Here is a 20,761-nt window from a genome sequence, read left to right as displayed (position 1 = left end):
CCCAGTTTACCCAATGTAGGGCATGACATCCAAACAATACAGGAGGCATGGGGGCGTTCATAGGGTCCTTTTTTGCAGTTTTCTGTAGAGCATACTACGTCCAAGGACATTGGAGCGATTTACATGAGCACCAGATGACATTACACAAGATCAGATCATTCATTTTAAGTTATCTGTCCAGCATCACAGGTTGGTGAGCCGATGTAAATCTTGTCCCCCTGTTCCAAAAGTCAGCACCTCTGGCCGTTAGGCCACATCTCCTCCTAGAGTTCATATGGGTATAAAAATATTGGGCATTTGTTCTTTGTTTGTTTTTCTTAATCTGACAAACCGTGCTGCTTGCCTGGACGTAAACCTGCACAACATTAATGTAATTGAGAGTTGCTTTCTGGAGTCTTCTGACAGCACACCTTGGAGTTGGGCCCACCTGTGACTAATTGTTCTCGCCGTGTAAGACAAAGGTGCTTGTTTTGGCGCACAGCTCGAGGGGAGCCAGCATCAGCAGGCGATCATCTGGTGCCCACAAACAACGGGATTATCTTCATTAGTTGGCAGCCTGCACTGTATCTCCCATCCGTGGCAAACCATCCCCCGGCGGTGTGTCCTCCGCTTGGGCTGATCGCTCTTCCGCCTCTCTTATCTGGGATGGATTAGCCTGGCTGCAGTCCAAGGCGGTGCCAGAGCTCCTTTGCCTGCTCGCTGATTAACAGTGCGTTCTTTGTATTCATACCGCAAGCGAGCCAACTTCTGCAGCATCATAAAGGGAAAATGGACAAAAGAGCGCGTGGAACAAGATGGGTGGAAATGAAAGGTGGTGAAAAGGAAGGCGAAGACTTAAAAAATATGAGAACTCTTTTATGGACATCTGTTTCATTTTTATGACGGTGAGCGGACATTTTTGACTTTCATTACAGGGCTGGAATTTTACGTCAGGCAACTAAATGGCACCATAACTCTCTCTCTTCCTCGACTTCGGGATTTATCACTGGCAATAAAAGGCAAAATATGCCAGCTTGAAACGTTGGATATTTTACATAATGCATTTATTGACCATATTTCAGAGGAGCTCCAGGAAATGTCTGGAGGGAAAGTTTGCTGGCACCATTGCCCATCCTTCGAATGGGTGAAAACTCCACATATTGGAACATTTGAAGGGATCACCAAAAGACAACCGTACCCTATTTGCTCCATCAGCAAAGTATGAATGGATGGTTCGGTGAGATGCAGGCTGTGGAACGATTACTCAATTTTTAAGCTAACTTAAATAGTACATTGCCACATACGGCAATTTGCGCTTGTGGCTCAAGTGCAGAAGAGAGGAACTGAAGCTGGATTGTTAGCTGTAGACATTTCAGAAGTAATGCCTTAAGCACCTTCTAGACTATCAGGTTGTCCCTTTGAGATCTTAGATGTGGGCGAAGGGCGTTCAACTGTGCTGTCATCAGTGCCCCAGGCTCTTGGGGTGAGAGTTCCAGATTGGTTGTGGTGCTCTAGACTTCTGGTCTTTAGGTTCCAGATTCCCTGGCTCAGTGTTCCAGATTCCCCAGCTCTGTATGCCAGGCTCCCAGACTCACATGTTCTAGCGTCCTCAACTAGGCTGTTGTAATAGGTTGTGGAGACCTCAGGCCTCTGTTATAATGTGTTGGGAAAATGCACAATGTGACATTTCAGAGGAATTACTTAAGCAACTACTTACAGGGCACCAATGGCTTGACTCTCAACAAAACTGGGAAACAGAAGATTTGGTGATCTAATTGATTCCGAGACTCTGAGTACGACCTTGGTCAGAGGGGCAGGGTTACATTCAGTGTCACCTTGCGAGTGATCACTGTTCCACTGGATATTATGTCAGATAAGCATGAGAGATCGATTGGGTGCAGCAGATGTAATGTCACACCAATTGGGGTATCCATAAAATAGATGCTATAGTTCACAGCAATAGACAATTGAGTGGCTGAGGAGAGCAATGATCAGTGTCTAAACTGTTCTCATGAAGACAAAGGTATCTTAGCCTCATACAGCATAATAGATATGGGGTGCTCTTTGGGAGAATCTCTCAAAACAGAGATTTGGAATAGTGGCTAAATAGCTGACTAAAGAATCTGAAGACCAAATGACTTTGGCATTTTTCCAGCGACTGTGAGATTTCGCAATTTGCTTAATTTCCAAGTGCCTCAACTGAGAGTGTGTATAATAAAAACATGTTTTGCAAATGTAAAAAAACAACTTCACTGTTTGCTCTCTGGTACTACCCAAGCTACATAATATCACCCACATTTCCCATGGCGTAACATTTTTAGGCAACTGCTGAAGTTCAGTGTAGCCCTATTCCTGAATCTTAGAAGTGAACCTCTATTATTGGGCCAATCAACAACAAACATTGACAAGGTTAATAAGTATTGCCTTTTAAACCTACTGGCTACCTAAGGCTGCTTGCTGATGCTGCAGAATCAGCAAAACACATTTTTCCAGAATGTGCAGCAATGGACAAAATAAAGAAAAAAAGGTGTGATGGCGTGGTTGAGGCAGCTCGTTCTTTCATAGGCAGTGCATGCATAATGACTAGGCTATTCTGTTTTAGGTTTAAACCTATCATAACTGAGAAAATCCCACCTAAAGGGAAACGGCTGTAATCAGTTTAAACATACAGTATAAACACTGATAAACACCTGCACAGCCACAAAATTAAGTTTTAAAGTATTAAGTTTCAGGTGACATAGATTTCAGAGCTACAAATGAATCTGTCGTAATTCAAAATTTTAGAAGTTTCACAATATACTATACTTTTGGCAGTTATGGCCATGCCTATAATGTCATAATATACAGTAAGGAGTAGGTGAATGACCACCAACTTTGTTCAGGAATTTGCTTATTAAACATTTGAATAAATCACGCTAACTTTTAAAATCCATTAACAGTCCTGTAAACCAAACAGAGTCCTGACGTTGTGAGAGGTAATGACGTGAGAGATGTGAGTGTGAGTGAGAGTGCAATATACAGACTTTCTATGCTTAAAACAGTACGAAGTATGTTTATTGTGCACATTGTCAATCGGAAGATACTACAAACCCTGCATTACTTCTACTTTGAATTAAATATGTACTTTCTACCAATCACTCCGAAAACATTTTTGTAGACTCTGGAAGAACAAGTACTTACCTTCGGTATCGCATTACAGGTTTTAAGTGTTTAATTTTTTTGGATTTCACTGATGTTTTCCCAGTGTTTTTAAAAGCTTTTGAAATCAGTGCTTTTTGGTGTTTATTAGGCTGCCTGTCATACAAAAAAAACAGTGCTTATCTGACAGAGCCTTCTAGCTGCAGATTCCTTACCTTAGAATCCAGAACTTTTGCAGAGCAATACTCTTGTGCCCACGGGTTGCGTGGCGTCATTCGGATCTGCGTGGTGTAGTTGGAGCCATTTGTGATGTCAAGTCACCAATAAAAGCACCATCCAGACACGAGTACGTCAGTTCCTTGTCCACAAACTTCCACACCGGAAGCGCAGAACTATGGAAAGAACTAACAATTTGTCTGTGCAAAAACTAGGGCCCTAAAAGAGGCAATCCCTGATCCTATTAGAAGTGTACGCACAGCGGGGAGGCATGGGTGAGTGTAAGGAATCTGCAGCTAGATAGAGTCTCTACCAGGTAATGCGTTACCAAAGGTAAGTAACTTGTTCATCTGATAGACTTTTACCTGCAGATTCCTTACCTTAGAATAGATATCCAAGCCATAAGCTCCTGGCGGTGGGCTGGGGACAGATCTTCTTTACACTAAAAAGTCCTGCAGGACCGACCAGCAAAGTGTCCGTCTCTCTGGACCTGATTGTCCAGGAATTAATATCTTGCACTGATGCCCACGTTGCTGCCTGACAGGTATCTAGGACTGGAACACCTCATGTTAGTGCAGTGGTAGCAGCCTTGCCCCTGGTAGAATGAGCCCTCAAATCCTTAGGAGCCTGCTTATTGGCAGGTGCGTAGCACATCTTAATGCATAGAACAACCCTTCTTTACTCCCACATACCCCACATAGAGTTGGTTATCCACCCAGAACTCTTTTGTACAGTCAATATAGAACAACAACACTCTTTTTGGGTCCATCCGGTGGAGTCGCTCCTCTTCTTTAGAGGGATGGTGGATCAAAGAAGGTGGACAGGGTGATGGTTTGACCCAGGTAAAATAGGGTCACGACCTTGGGGAGGAAAGAGGCACGATTTCTGAGTACCACCTTGTCTGTAAACATGGTGAGATACGGCGTCTTGGATGAAACAGCCTACATCTCATTCACCCTCCTGGCAGAAGTTATTGCCACTAAAAAGGCTGTCTTGATGTTGAGCAGCCAGAGGGGACAGTTGTGCAGTGGCTCAAAGGGAGCACACATGAGAAAAGTGAGGACCAGATTCAAGTCCCACTGAGGCATGACAAAGGGCATAGGAGGATACATTTGTACAAGCCCTTTAAGAAATCTATTTACAATTGGAGATTTAAATAATGAAGTCTGATCGGGCGGCCGAAGGAACACCGATAGGATGGAAATATAGTCTTTGAGAGTGTCCAAGGCAGAACCCTGTTGGGCAAGGGATAAGATAAAGAGAAGGATGTCAGAGAGAGAAGCAGAAAGAGGATCAATAGATCTTTCTGTACAAAAATATAGAAAGCGTTTCCCATTACAGGCGTATACCGTCTTAGTGGAGGGACGCCTGGCTGCCAGAATAACTTTACAGACTTCGGGAGGAAGGTTGAAGGCTGTCACCGCTCAATCTCCATGCATGAAGACGCAGAGTTGGCAGGTTTTGGTGGAGAACCTTCCCCTTCTGCTGCAACAGAAGATGTTCCCGAAGTGGCAGCCTTATCGGAGGATCAATGCTCATTTTCAAAAGTTCGGGATACCAGAATGTCCGGGCCCAGTCCAGAGCCACCAGAATGACTTGGGCCCGGTCGTTCTTGAACTTCATGAGAACTCTGAGCAGAAGTGGTATGGGTGGAAAGGTGTATAGGAGGTCTGAACTCCACTCACGACGAAAAGCGCTGAGCGAGTGCCACTTGAAAACTCCAACGCACAATACTGCTGACAATGCGCGTTCTCTGCGGGGGCGAACAAGGCTACCCCACTGCAGAAAATGTCCCTGTGCCACCTCCGGATGGAGACACCACTCGTGATCCGCTAGGCATCGATGGTTGAGTTTGCCTGCCCTGGCGTTCAGAAAACCTGCCTGGTTTTGAACCATCAGGGTTATGCCCTGCTGTTCCAGCCATGTCTAGAGAAACAAGGCCTCTTGACAAAGGGTCCACAACACCACACCGCCTTGCTTGTTGCAGTACCACATTGCGGTGGTATTGTCCATGAACACCTGCACCATCTTCCCTTTTACAACAGTAAGAAATGCTTTCAATCCAGTTGGATTGCCCGGAGCTTCAATAAATTGATATGTAGTCTGGATTATGCCGGAGACCAGAGGCCTCTGATCTCCACCTCTCCCAGATGGCCGCACCATTCCCAGAAGTTCGCATCTGTCACTACTGTGAGATCTGGTTGGGGAAGGGAGAGGAGTCTGCCTCTGACCCAATCGCAGTTCACTAACCACCACTGCAGATCTTTTGCAGTTCCCTCCAGGATCTGAACAGTGTCGGTGAGATTCCTCTAATGCTGTGCCCATTGGAACTTTAGGTCCTACTGCAGAGCCCATATATGCCATCTGGCATACTTGACTAACAGGATGCCAGAGCCCATGAGACCCAATATTCTCATAGTCTGTCTCACCGAAATGCAGGATAGAGGCCGAAACATGGGTATCATAACCTGAATATCCTGGACTTCCTCCTCTGGAGGATAAGCCTGAAACTGCACTGTATCCAGAACAGCTCAGATGAAAGGGAGCTTCTGAGAGGGAGTCAGGTGTGACTTTGGCACGTTTATAGTGAACCCCAGAGAATGCAGGAGGTTTGCCATAATCTGAAGGTGGGTGAGACAGCCGGGGACGAAGGAGCCTTCAACAGCCAGTCGTTGAGGTAGGGTACGACTAAAACCCCTAACCTGCACAGATGGGCTGCCACCACCGCTATGTGAAAATACGCATCCTGTAAGTTCAACGCTACCATTCAGTCTCCTTGGTCTTGAGTAGACAAGACTTGAGCCAGAGTGAGCATCTTGAATTCTCCTTTTTGAGGAAGAGGTTGACGTCCTGCAAAAGTAGAATAGGACGAAGACCTTCTTTTTGAGAATCAGAAAGTAGCGGGGATGACAATCACTGCCTATTTCTGACATCAGGACCCTTTCTATGGCTTCCTTGGACAAGAGAGCCGTAACTTCCTCGTGGAGCAAGAAGAAGTGATCCTCCATTAGACGTTCTTTTAATAGAGGCATAGAGGGAGGGTAAAGACTGGAAGGGGAGGGGAATAGCCCTTCGGTATGATCTGGAAGACCCATTTATCCGATGTTATGGACCACCGGTGAGGAAGATGAAATTGAATCCTTCCTCCAACAGGATGTGTGTGGTCCTGCAGAATCACACTAGGAGGACTTAGGCGCTGTGGAGGAAGGGGGCTGGGTGGTGGACGACTTCTGGCCAGACCCCTTGGGTCTGAAGGTACCTTGACCTTGCCCCCACACAGGATGCTGACCTGACAGAGGACGTTGGCTGGTCTGTGGATGGCGTGGTACCCTGCCCCTTCCGAAAGGGGCAAAAAGAAGACTTTGGCGAGGGGTCGCCGAGAGGCCTAAGGACCTGGTCGTAGCCCGAGAATCCTTGGACCACCAAGCTCTCCGAGGTGGGATATTGGGTGAGGTAGCTAGGGTCATTTGGAGCTGGCGATGGCGGTGGCCAACTGTCCTATTTACAGGCGCCCCTGTGCTAGGTCTGGACCACGTCCCTAGCAGGAAATCAGTGAGGGCTTTGTTAAAGGGTACCATCGGTTCCGATGTGGTAACCTCCGGCTGAAGCACCTCAGTCAGGAGGTTAGTCCTGACTAGCACCGTAGGCAGATCTAGGCACAAGACCTCAGCTACCCTATGCACCACCATTGCATAAAATGCTCCCTTCTCGGTAGCCACAGTAGGAGGTGAGAGCATGCCAGTATCTGGAGAGGTGTCCAGTTGACAGGCTTCTCCCAACTCCTCATACCAGGCCATTTGCTCCAATCCATACTCAAGAGGACTCTGAGACCCCCTCCAATTCCTCACCAATGCCTAATTGATCATAATAAGGCTCAGGCAATGATCTGGCCCCTGTTGGAGCAGTTGGTCCTGGAATCTGCACTGTACGATGCCGTTCTGGCTCCAGATCATCAGGTATGGGAATGTGGCTTGTCCACCAGTGGGCGCCGGTGGTATCGCGGGGAGCATCGATGTTGGGAATGATGCCGGTGGAGTCTGACTGTGTGGACTCAGCACCTTTCCGGATCTAATATGGGATCCAAGAGACCCCATCGGCGCCAAAGCCGCCGGCTTGAAAACTGATGGGGCCTCTGCTGACCCTGAAGGCGCACCAGCGGGGGTAGCCCACTCAAATACTAAACGCATGGCCTCGTAAAACTCCTTGAGTTGAGCAGGAGTTACTCCGGCTCGAAACTTGGCCCTGGCATCGGCTCAGCGGAACCGTGTTCAGAACGTCAGCGTTCCCGATTCGCCAGCCAACAGGCGAGGTGAATTCAAAGTCTGCTTCGACTTCTTCTTATGCCTCTTCCTTGAGTGCCCAGAGGATCTCAAGTGAGATGAAGAGGACATGGGGGCTGGAGGAGCCAAAACGGCGGCCGGGACGGTCGCTTGAAACGAGCGCTCCGGCTCGGCCAAAGACATCCTGAAGGGCGCCCCCCGCAATCCTGGTGAAGCAGCTGGGGTGGGGGCCCGACCGGGAGGGACCAGGGCATCGGCCGCGGAGCGAGCGCGCCCCCCGGTGTGCTGGTGGACCGGGGCCGGGCCCTGTGGGCTCGCGCCGGACGCGGCGGCGGGCAGGAGGGGCTGCCTTTGCGGCTCCGGACGCGCTCTCGTGCAGCGCGGCCGGCCTCCGCCCTCTCCGCACGCGACTGGAGGGGCCGAGGCGCCGCGGCCGAACGAGCCAAAAAGAGACTTCCGCACACTTCCCCCGAGGCGCGAGGAGCTGGAGCCGGCCTGGGGGACTGGGGCGCCATTTTGAACATCGCGGCAGTGGAGCCGCGCGGACAGGCTCCGGAGCAGTCAAGGGAAGGGCACCTCTGCCCAGATCCAAGAACACACAGATGCAAGCCCAGGAGGGAGCAGAGGTCCATCAAAAAGAGCCAGCATACTGCGGTGAGGGGGGGAACCTGGGTGGAACAACTAAATCCTATGCAGAGGGGACACCCCAGGACTCCCAACCACCCCCCCTCGCTGCCTCACCATCAATGCAACCCACCTCGGCCCCCTAGGATGGGGACGGTCAGCGTTTGAGCCCTAAAAAGGGGGGGGGGAAAGGCGCAAAACTAACAAGCGCCGCGTGCCTCCATAGGCTCTGACCTGTTAACTCGCATAGCATAGACGGCTGGTGCGTGCTGTGGGCGCAGGGGCCGCGCCGGTCCCCCACAGCCGGCGTTTGTTCTGGAAGCTCTGCACGGCGCGGAGCCAACTCGCGGTTCCGGACACTCGCCCCACTCCTCGGTCTCTCCGGGGCCACGCCGCCTCCCTCGGCCCTCAACTACGCTCCCCCTCTATCTGGGGTAACCTCTGGCACCATGCCCCGCCGCCAACCATGAGGTTGAGAGTGCTCTCCTTCAGCGGCCACGCTCCCCACGCACATCGGTGGGCCCCGCAGACAGCCCCACGGGAACTCAACGTCAGACTGTCGTGAAAATTGGCGGCCGCAGCAGTTATCAATGAATACATGGCCACAAGTTATAAGCACGCATAAATAAGGCTACGCCCTCCCTTGATATTGTTGGCCAACCCCATGGCCCCAACGCCGTATGTGCACACCACATCCAGGACACTCAGCAAAAGTTTAACTCAACGAATTAAAGGAGCCAAAGAGTGCGAAATTACTGCAGACTAGGAGGAGTCCTCGAGACAGCTAAAATGGCCGGCAGAGCCAAATCAGGCAAGAACTCGGATCGAACCACCCAAGGACCAGCACCTGCCGACCAACAATCTAACCCATCCCTGCAGTCACTAGAAAACACGCTCCTGGTGCATTCTGCTCAGTTCGAGAAAGTATTGCAGGCGATCTTGGACACTAAGTCATCTTTAGAAAACAGAATTGACGCAGTTGCACAAGACTTGAATCTTCTACGAGTGGACCACCAAAGTCTAGCTGAAAGAGTGAAAACAACCGAAGCTGAAATATCCGACTTAACTCCAATAGCGCAAGGAAACCAAAAACAGATTCAGCGCATGGATGCAGAGCTGAAGGTACTCTGGAGGAGATCGGAGGAAATGGAGAGCAGGGCGCGTCGCAACAACGTGAGGTTTCTGGGCTTTCCAGAAAGTATGCGACAACCGGAATCTGAAATCTCCTTGGAACAATGGCTAATCAAGGAGGTGTTAAATGGGGCTCCATCCAAGTTTTTCTCAGTTGAAAGGGCTTACAGAATCCTGGGTAGACCCCCAGCCCCTGGCCAGCCCCCTAGACCACTGATTGCTAGATTCCTGAACTACAGAGATCGAGATGCAATATTGCAACAATTCCGCAGCAAAGGCCCATTTAAGTATGAAGATTCGATTATTAACGCGTACCCAGACTTCACACAAGAGGTGCAGAACCAACGCAACTCTTTCGTCAAAATCAAACAACGCCTACGAGAACACAACATAACATATGCCCTGCTCTTCCCTGCGAAACTAAGGGTAGTAGTGGAGGACGACACCCACATATTCACAAACCCCGAAGATGCCTGGACATGGCTACAGGCCAAGGGCCTAGCGCATCCCCGGGAAGACACGGAAGGGGATGAGAAATGGCAAACTCCTGCTGCAAGGAAGCGATCCAAAAGACGAACCAGAGGCCAGCCAAACGACTGGCAGGCAGCAGAAGAAAGAGCAAAAGTGCTGAGAGAGACGCCGTTACACATGCAAAGTAACAGTGCAGCTGCTAAGAAACCGTCAGAGCCGGGGTCGGACTCAGACACGGCCAGCTCCACATCAACAATAATAGGAGAACTGAGTGGGCCAAAGGTCACCCCCAGATCCGCTGACGAACTTTAAACTACGCACACTCACTCTGAGAGACCGCCAGTGACGATGCTCGAAACCTGGAAACTCCCAAAGACTCTGAGGCACCTACGAGGCAGGGGGACAATGCGCCTCCAACAATGTATATCTTTGATATAAATGCTAAGCTAAGTTATTGGGGGCAACTGGGGGCGGAGTACGGCTGGTGGGGCGGTGCTGGAGGGAACAATCTTACATCTCGAGGGGCGCCCAATGGTATTAGCAGACTAATGTCTGCGGAAAGATGTGAGCCCCTTATAAGAGCCACATCTGTACGATATGAGAATCCCACTATGCAAATCCAACCGGATATGGGTTATTTCACGTATTTTTAAGTTTAGTAGTCTCACAATAGTTGAAAGTAGTATTGGGGAATTAATAAGGGTAGTTGGGGTTAATAGGTTAGTAGGAACGCAAGCACCGGAATCACTTAAAGCACAAAATGAACAGCTGCACCCGCTATATTTAAATACCAGCTACAGGAAGGCGGTGGGCCGGCTCTAGTGCCCAGACCCTCAACACAGCAATGTACCCCCAGAGCCCCAGATGATGCCTTCCAGCAACAATACCAAAAACCAGTATAACATAGTAACATGGAATATCAGGGGTATGGGGGCGCTGAGTAAACGGGCTAGAGTGCACGCCCGACTCAAACGATTAGGAGTGCATATTGCCATTCTGCAAGAAACACACATGCTAGAGGGGGACCTACGCGACCTACGCACGAAATGGGGAGGCCAGCTGATAGGCACAACTTACTCGGCCTTTGCGAGGGGGGTGCTGATTTGAATAGCAGCAGGAGTCCCGTTCCTCTTGACGACACACAAGATAGATCACGGAGGGAGATATGTAGTGGTGGAGGGCAGACTAGACGGCAGACAAATAGCAGTGGTTGGTATATACGCCCCAAACAGTGGCATCACAGGTTTTCTCACCACTCTCACTCCAACATTACTGTCCCACCCCATGGCCCTAGCCCTCTGGGGAGGTGACTTCAATAGCACCCCATCTGCAGAATTAGATAGAACTAGTGCCTATCCGAGCTCACTAACCAACAGGAAACCCATAGGTCCCCTGCAAGAATGGGCAAGCGTTATGAGACTCCATGACATATGGCGACCAGGCCACCCGGAACAAAGAGAATATTCATTTCACTCAGCACCACACAACACCCACACTAGAATAGACATAATATGGGGCACTCGCGAAATAGGGGCATTGGTTACCGAATCGGAATACTTAGCAAAGACACTGTCGGATCATGCCCCACTGAGAGTAACACTGAATTGGGGAAGGACACATCAGGCAGTCCCCACTTGGAGGTTCCAGGCGGAGGCATTACAGGACCAAGCATTCGCCGAATCATTAGGAAAATCTATAAGCCAGTATTGGGATACAAATGCTATGTCCGCAACAACTCGGGCGACAGAATGGGACGCCCACAAAGTAGTGGCACGCGGAGTATGTATATCTACCACGTGGGGAGTAAGACACTCTTTGCAGGCAGAGATTGGCAAACTAGAAAAGGAGCTCTGGACAGCGGAAATAGCGGTAGCACTAGGGGAAATCTCCAATACTGTCCTAAAAGACAAGCGCTCAAAATATAATGACGCAGATAGCAGACTCCGCTGCCACGATTATAACTATTACTTAAGTAGGTTACAAACGGAAGGGAATAGATCAAGCAGAATGCTAGCCTGGCTTCTTCGCGAAGATAGACAGCAAGCTCCGATAGGTGCCATCAGAGTGGGCGTGCAAGATATGGTTACCACACAAGTAGAAATAAACGAGACGTTTAGGAAATATTACTCAAACTTATTCACTAAACGCACCTCATGCACAGCTACACAAATCGAGGCTTTTCTTGCCGATTCCCTCCTGCCCCAACTATCACAAGCAGATAGAGATATAATCGAAACCCCCATAACAACAGATGAAATAGAATTAGCCCTTGCACAGCTACCCAGGAATAAAGCACCAGGGGCAGACGGCCTCCCTTCGGAATATTATAAAGCCTACCTACCCAGCCTGAAACATCATCTGCTAGGAGTGCTCACAGAAGCGTGGACTAAAGAAAGCTTACCCACATCCCAAAGGGAAGCTATGATAGTGGTACTTCCTAAGCAGGGTCGGGATCCTACGGATGTCAAATCCTATAGACCACTATCGCTACTAAACACAGACTGCAAAATATTAGGCAAAATACTAGCTAACAGATTGGCTCCCCTTATGCACTTATTGGTGCACGCAGAACAAAACGGCTTCATCCCAAAGCGCAACACCTTCCTAAATGTTCGCAGACTACTGAGAATAATGGGTGACACTCCCTGTGACGCACAAGAGGAAATGGTGCTCTCATTAGATGTAGAAAAGGCCTTCGACACGCTTGAGTGGGATTTCCTACTGGCCACGATGGCTCGCATGGGAATAGGCCCCAATTATATTCAATGGGTCCGGACATTGTACTCCAACCCGAGCGCGAGGGTGAAGACGGGCGGGGTGATCTCCGATAGCTTCTCGATCTCCCGGGGCACAAGGCAGGGCTGCCCCCTATCCCCGCTATTGTTTGCTATAGCAATGGAACCGTTAGCGGCAAGAATACGTCTCATGGAACATGAATGGGGAATAATTAGGAATGGGTTATTCCACTCGGTCTCATTGTACGCAGATGATGCCTTAATATATGTCAGGAACGGCCGCACGGTTATTCCCTCTGTAATATCCCTATTGGCTAAGTTTGGAGACCTGTCAGGCCTTGTGCTAAACTTGGAAAAGTAATGTGCGTTTCCCCTGGCAAAGAGGGCTCCCAATAACCAGGATGCTCCTCAGATAGGGCACCTAAAATGGTGCCCGACAACATTTAAATATCTTGGGATAAATATACACCATGACACAGAAGATCTAAGGGACGGGAATATAGGGAGGGCGCTAACCTCCATAAAAGGCTCCTGCAATTCTGGAACAAGCTCCCGCTCTCGCCACCCGGCAAGGTGGCGATTGCCAACATGTTGATTCTACCTAGGCTGCTATATTACTTCGCGGCCTTGCCAATAACTATCCCCAAAAGCTTCTTTAGCAATTTAAACACAGCTTTGCTGCAACTCATCTGGGGCGGAGGCAGAGCGCGGGTGGCTCTAACCACGCTGCAACGCCCGCTGGACAATGGCGGCCTTGGAGCCCCTAACTTTGAACGATACTATGCAGCCGCGCAGCTTCAGTGGGTCCAGAATTGGATCCAAAGACCAGAACAGGCAGAATCCACGAGCCTGGAGCCCCGGCGAAATGGGACCCCCCTCGTAAGATGGCTGACATCTAAGCTCCCCAAGTCGGAAAAGGTCAACCCATTGCTTGCAGTTGCACACGTGTGCTGGGCTAAATATGTGCAAAAAGGAGCAGATAAGCTTCCTTACTCCCCACACATACCACTGAATTATTTATTGGCGGGGACCGCAACCGGAATGCAAGCTGCGCGGGCGTGGAGCGAAGCAGGAATACAGACAGTGGGAGATTGTTTTGAAGATGGTAAGTTAATGACATTCGAGGCTCTCCAAGCCCTCACAGAGATAAGCTCCGGCCAGTTCCTGACATACCACGCCATATGCCACGAAATTAGAAAAATATGGGGAGCAGGTATCTCGGAACCGGCGATCTCCCCCGTGGTTCACCAACTTCTTCAACAAAATGATCAAATAAAAATAATATCCGGCTTATACAGTACCCTCAATAAGACTCCCGAGCCACTAATATGGGATCCAAGAGACCCCATCGGCGCCAAAGCCGCCGGCTTGAAAACTGATGGGGCCTCTGCTGACCCTGAAGGCGCACCAGCGGGGGTAGCCCACTCAAATACTAAACGTATGGCCTCGTAAAACTCCTTGAGTTGAGCAGGAGTTACTCGGCTCGAAACTTGGCCCTGGCATCGGCTCAGCGGAACCGTGTTCAGAACGTCAGCGTTCCCAATTCGCCAGCCAACAGGCGAGGTGAATTCAAAGTCTGCTTCGACTTCTTCTTATGCCTCTTCCCTAAGTGCCCAGAGGATCTCAAGTGAGATGAAGAGGACTTGGGGGCTGGAGGAGCCAAAATGGCGGCCGGGATGGTCGCTTGAAACGAGCGCTCCGTCTCCGGCTCGGCCAAAGACATCCTGAAGGGCGCCCCCCGCAATCCTGGTGAAGCAGCTGGGGGGGTGGCCCAACCGGGAGGGACCAGGGCATCGGCCGCGGAGCGAGCGCGCCCCCCGGTGTGCTGGTGGACCGGGGCCGGGCCCTGTGGGCTCGCGCCGGGCGCAGCGGCGGGCAAGAGGGGCTGCCTTTGCGGCTCCGGATGCGCTCTCGTGCCGCGTGGCCGGCCTCCGCCCTCTCCGCACGCGACTGGAGGGGCCGAGGCGCCGCGGCCGAACGAGTCAAAAAGAGACTTCCGCACACTTCCCCCGAGGCGCGAGGAGCTGGAGCCGGCCTGGGGGACTGGGGCGCCATTTTGAACATCGCGGCAGTGGAGCCGCGCGGACAGGCTCCGGAGCAGTCAAGGGAAGGGCACCTCTGCCCAGATCCAAGAACACACCGCTGCAAGCCCAGGAGGGAGCAGAGGTCCATCAAAAAGAGCCAGCATACTGCGGTGAGGGGGGGAACCTGGGTGGAACAACTAAATCCTATGCAGAGGGGACACCCCAGGACTCCCAACCACCCCCCCCTCGCTGCCTCACCGTCAATGCAACCCACCTCCGCCCCCTAGGATGGGGACGGGCAGCGTTTGAGCCCTAAAAAGGGGGGGGGGAGGAAAGGCGCAAAACTAACAAGCGCCGCATGCCTCCATAGGCTCTGACCTGTTAACTCGCATAGCATAGACGGCTGGTGCGTGCTGCGGGCGCAGGGGCCGCGCCGGTCCCCCACAGCCGGCATTTGTTCTGGAAGCTCTGCACGGCGCGGAGCCAACTCGCGGTTCCCGGCACTCGCCCCACTCCTCGGTCTCTCCGGGGCCACGCCGCCTCCCTCGGCCCTCAACTACGCTCCCCCTCTATCTGGGGTAACCTCTGGCACCATGCCCCGCCGCCAACCATGAGGTTGAGAGTCCTCTCCTTCAGCGGCCACGCTCCCCACGCACATCGGTGGGCCCCGCAGACAGCCCCACGGGAACTCAACGTCGGACTGTCGTAAAAATTGGCGGCCGCAGCAGTTATCAATGAATACATGGCCACAAGTTATAAGCACGCATAAATAAGGCTACGCCCTCCCTTGATATTGTTGGCCAACCCCATGGCCCCAACGCCATATGTGCACACCACATCCAGGACACTCAGCAAAAGTTTAACTCAACGAATTAAAGGAGCCAAAGAGTGCGAAATTACTGCAGACTAGGAGGAGTCCTCGAGACAGCTAAAATGGCCGGCAGAGCCAAATCAGGCAAGAACTCGGATCGGACCACCCAAGGACCAGCACCTGCTGACCAACAATCTAACCCATCCCTGCAGTCACTAGAAAACACGCTCCTGGTGCATTCTGCTCAGTTCGAGAAAGTATTGCAGGCGATCTTGGACACTAAGTCATCTTTAGAAAACAGAATTGATGCAGTTGCACAAGACTTGAATCTCCTACGAGTGGACCACCGAAGTCTAGCTGAAAGAGTGAAAACAACCGAAGCTGAAATATCCGACTTAACTCCAATAGCGCAAGGAAACCAAAAACAGATTCAGCGCATGGATGCAGAGCTGAAGGTACTCTGGAGGAGATCGGAGGAAATGGAGAGCAGGGCGCGTCGCAACAACGTGAGGTTTCTGGGCTATCCAGAAAGTATGCGACAACCGGAATCTGAAATCTCCTTGGAACAATGGCTAATCAAGGAGGTGTTAAATGGGGCTCCATCCAAGTTTTTCTTAGTTGAAAGGGCTTACAGAACAGGATTCTGTAGACCCCCGGCCCCTGGCCAGCCCCCTAGATCACTGATTGCTAGATTCCTGAACTACAGAGATCGAGATGCAATATTGCAACAATTCCGCAGCAAAGGCCCATTTAAGTATGAAGATTCGATTATTAACGCGTACCCAGACTTCACACAAGAGGTGCAGAACCAACGCAACTCTTTCGTCAAAATCAAACAACGCCTACGAGAACACAACATAAAATATGCCCTGCTCTTCCCTGCGAAACTAAGGGTAGTAGTGGAGGACCGCACCCACATATTCACAAACCCCGAAGATGCCTCGACATGGCTACAGGCCAAGGGCCTAGCGCATCCCCGGGAAGACATGGAAGGGGATGAGAAATGTCAAACTCCTGCTGCAAGGAAGCGATCCAAAAGACGAACCAGAGGCCAGCCAAACGACTGGCAGGCAGCAGAATAAAGAGCAAAAGTGCTGAGAGAGACACCGTTACACATGCAAAGTAACAGTGCAGCTGCTAAGAAATCCTCAGAGCCGGGGTCGGACTCAGACACGGCCAGCTCCACATCAACAATAATAGGAGAACTGAGTGGGCCAAAGGTCACCCCCAGATCCGCTGATGAACTTTAAACTACGCACACTCACTCTGGGAGACCGCCAGTGACGATGCTCGAAACCTGGAAACTCCCAGAGACTCTGAGGCACCTACGAGGCAGGGGGACAATGCGCCTCCAACAATGTATATCTTTGATATAAATGCTAAGCTAAGTTATTGGGGGCAACTGGGGGCGGAGTACGACTGGTGGGACGGTGCTGGAGGGAACAATCTTACATCTCGAGGGGCGCCCAATGGTATTAGCAGACTAATGTCTGCGGAAAGATGTGAGCCCCTTATAAGAGCCACATCTGTACGATATGAGAATCCCACTATGCAAATCCAACCGGATATGGGTTATTTCACGTATTTTTAAGTTTAGTAGTCTCACAATAGTTGAAAGTAGTATAGGGGAATTAATAAGGGTAGTTGGGGTTAATAGGTTAGTAGGAACGCAAGCACCGGAATCACTTAAAGCACAAAATGAACAGCTGCACCCGCTATATTTAAATACCAGCTACAGGAAGGCGGTGGGCTGGCTCTAGTGCCCAGACCCTCAACACAGCAATGTACCCCCAGAGCCCCAGATGATGCCTTCCAGCAACAATACCAAAAACCAGTATAACATAGTAACATGGAATATCAGGGGTATGGGGGCGCTGAGTAAACGGGCTAGAGTGCACGCCCGACTCAAACGATTAGGAGTGCATATTGCCATTCTGCAAGAAACACACATGCTAGAGGGGGACCTACGCGACCTACGCACGAAATGGGGAGGCCAGCTGATAGGCACAACTTACTCGGCCTTTGCGAGGGGGGTGCTGATTTGGATAGCAGCAGGAGTCCCGTTCCTCTTGACGACACACAAGATAGATCACGGAGGGAGATATGTAGTGGTGGAGGGCGATATGTAGTGGTGGAGGGCAGACTAGACGGCAGACAAATAGCAGTGGTTGGTATATACGCCCCAAACAGTGGCATCACGGGTTTTCTCACCACTCTCACTCCAACATTACTGTCCCACCCCATGGCCCTAGCCCTCTGGGGAGGTGACTTCAATAGCACCCCATCTACAGAATTAGATAGAACTAGTGCCTATCCGAGCTCACTAACCAACAGGAAACCCATAGGTCCCCTGCAAGAATGGGCAAGCGTTATGAGACTCCATGACATATGGCGACTAGGCCACCCGGATCAAAGAGAATATTCATTTCACTCAGCACCACACAACACCCACACTAGAATAGACATAATATGGGGCACTCGCGAAATAGGGGCATTGGTTACCGAATCGGAATACTTAGCAAAGACACTGTCGGATCATGCCCCACTGAGAGTAACACTGAATTGGGGAAGGACACATCAGGCAGTCCCCACTTGGAGGTTCCAGGCGGAGGCATTACAGGACCAAGCATTCGCCGAATCATTAGGAAAATCTATAAGCCAGTATTGGGATACAAATGCTATGTCCGCAACAACTCGGGCGACAGAATGGGACGCTCACAAAGTAGTGGCACGCGGAGTATGTATATCTACCACGTGGGGAGTAAGACGCTCTTTGCAGGCAGAGATTGGCAAACTAGAAAAGGAGCTCTGGACAGCGGAAATAGCGGTAGCACTAGGGGAAATCTCCAATACTGTCCTAAAAGAAAAGCGCTCAAAATATAATGACGCAGATAGCAGACTCCGCTGCCACGATTATAACTATTACTTAACTAGGTTACAAACGGAAGGGCATAGATCAAGCAGAATGCTAGCCTGGCTTCTTCGCGAAGATAGACAGCAAGCTCCGATAGGTGCCATCAGAGTAGGCGCGCAAGATATGGTTACCACACAAGTAGAAATAAACGAGACGTTTAGGAAATATTACTCAAACTTATACACTAAACGCACCTCATGCACAGCTACACAAATCGAGGCTTTTCTTGCCGATTCCCTCCTGCCCCAACTATCACAAGCAGATAGAGATATAATCGAAACCCCCCATAACAACAGATGAAATAGAATTAGCCCTTGCACAGCTACCCAGGAATAAAGCACCAGGGGCAGACGGCCTCCCTTCGGAATATTATAAAGCCTACCTACCCAGCCTGAAACCTCATCTGCTAGGAGTGCTCACAGAAGCGTGGACTAAAGAAAGCTTACCCACATCCCAAAGGGAAGCTATGATAGTGGTACTTCCTAAGCAGGGTCGGGATCCTACGGATGTCAAATCCTATAGACCACTATCGCTACTAAACACAGACTGCAAAATATTAGGCAAAGTACTAGCTAACAGATTGGCTCCCCTTATGCACTTATTGGTGCACGCAGACCAAAAACGGCTTCATCACAAAGCGCAACATCTTCCTAAATGTTCGCAGACTACTGAGCATAATGGGGGACACTCCCTGTGACGCACAAGAGGAAATGGTGCTCTCATTAGATGTAGAAAAGGCCTTCGACACGCTTGAGTGGGATTTCCTACTGGCCACGATGGCTCGCATGGGAATAGGCCCCAATTATATTCAATGGGTCCGGACATTGTACTCCAACCCGAGCGCAAGGGTGAAGACGGGCGGGGTGATCTCCGATAGCTTCTCGATCTCCCGGGGCACACGGCAGGGCTGCCCCCTATCCCCGCTATTGTTTGCTATAGCAATGGAACCGTTAGCGGCAAGAATACGTCTCATGGAACATGAATGGGGAATAATTAGGAATGGGTTATTCCACTCGGTCTCATTGTACGCAGATGATGCCTTAATATATGTCAGGAACGGCCGCACGGTTATTCCCTCTGTAATATCCCTATTGGCTAAGTTTGGAGACCTGTCAGGCCTTGTGGTAAACTGGGAAAAGTCATGTGCGTTTCCCCTGGCAAAGAGGGCTCCCAATAACCAGGATGCTCCTCAGATAGGGCACCTAAAATGGTGCCCGACAACATTTAAATATCTTGGGATAAATATATACCATGACACAGAAGATCTAAGGGACGGGAATATAGGGAGGGCGCTAACCTCCATAAAAGGCTCCTGCAATTCTGGAACAAGCTCCCGCTCTCGCCACCCGGCAAGGTGGCGATTGCCAACATGTTGATTCTACCTAGGCTGCTATATTACTTCGCGGCCTTGCCAAAAACTATCCCCAAAAGCTTCTTTAGCAATTTAAACACAGCTTTGCTGCAACTCATCTGGGGCGGAGGCAGAGCGCGGGTGGCTCTAACCACGCTGCAACGCCCGCTGGACAATGACGGCCTTGGAGCCCCTAACTTTGAACGATACTATGCAGCCGCGCAGCTTCAGTGGGTCCAGAATTGGATCCACAGACCAGAACAGGCAGAATCCACGAGCCTGGAGCCCTGGCGAAATGGGACCCCCCCCCTCGTAAGATGGCTGACATCTAAGCTCCCCAAGTCGGAAAAGGTCAACCCATTGCTTGCAGTTGCACACGTGTGCTGGGCTAAATATGTGCAAAAAGGAGCAGATAAGCTTCCTTACTCCCCACACATACCACTGAATTATTTATTGGCGGGGACCGCAACCGGAATGCAAGCTGCGCGGGTGTGGAGCGAAGCAGGAATACAGACAGTGGGAGATTGTTTTGAAGATGGTAAGTTAATGACATTCGAGGCTCTCCAAGCCCTCACAGAGATAAGCTCCGGCCAGTTCCTGACATACCACGCCATATGCCACGAAATTAGAAAAATATGGGGAGCAGGTATCTCGGAACCGGCGATCTCCCCCGTGGTTCACCAACTTCTTCAACAAAATGATCAAATAAAAATAATATCCAGCTTATACAGTACCCTCAATAAGACTCCCGAGCCACAGGCGGAGAAAGCCTGGGGTAGATGGAACGCTGTACTCCCCGCCCCGATCCCACAAGCGGACTGGCCAAAAGCCTTGTCCCACATCCGCGGCGTGTCAAGGAATCCCAGATTTAGGTACACCCAATTCAATTTCACGCATCAAACATATCTCTCCCCAGCCAGGATAAAGCGTATGTTCCCCAACTCTGAGCCGATATGCCCTAGATGCAAAGCGCCGTCAGCACCCTTCTATCATATGGTATGGGATTGCCCTAATATACAAACTGCCTGGGCGGAGGTGGTGGGGGAGATATCTGAGTTAACGGGGCTCGCGCTGACAGCAGACCCCG

The 20,761-nt window shown here is 50.6% G+C and overlaps 1 long non-coding RNA gene across 1 annotated transcript in view; it reads left to right on the top strand.

The window, feature by feature from the left end:
- Positions 1–723: 723 nt before the first annotated feature.
- Positions 724–20,761, top strand: part of LOC138302154 (uncharacterized) — a 32,174-nt gene continuing 12,136 nt past the window's right edge. The window contains exon 1 of the long non-coding RNA XR_011205311.1: positions 724–884. This is a non-coding gene — a long non-coding RNA (uncharacterized lncRNA). The remainder of the gene's footprint in view (positions 885–20,761) is intronic.

The sequence above is a fragment of the Pleurodeles waltl genome, chromosome 6 (assembly GCF_031143425.1).
Source record: "Pleurodeles waltl isolate 20211129_DDA chromosome 6, aPleWal1.hap1.20221129, whole genome shotgun sequence".
Taxonomy (NCBI): domain Eukaryota; kingdom Metazoa; phylum Chordata; class Amphibia; order Caudata; family Salamandridae; genus Pleurodeles; species Pleurodeles waltl.
This window is presented reverse-complemented; position numbering and strand designations above follow the sequence as displayed.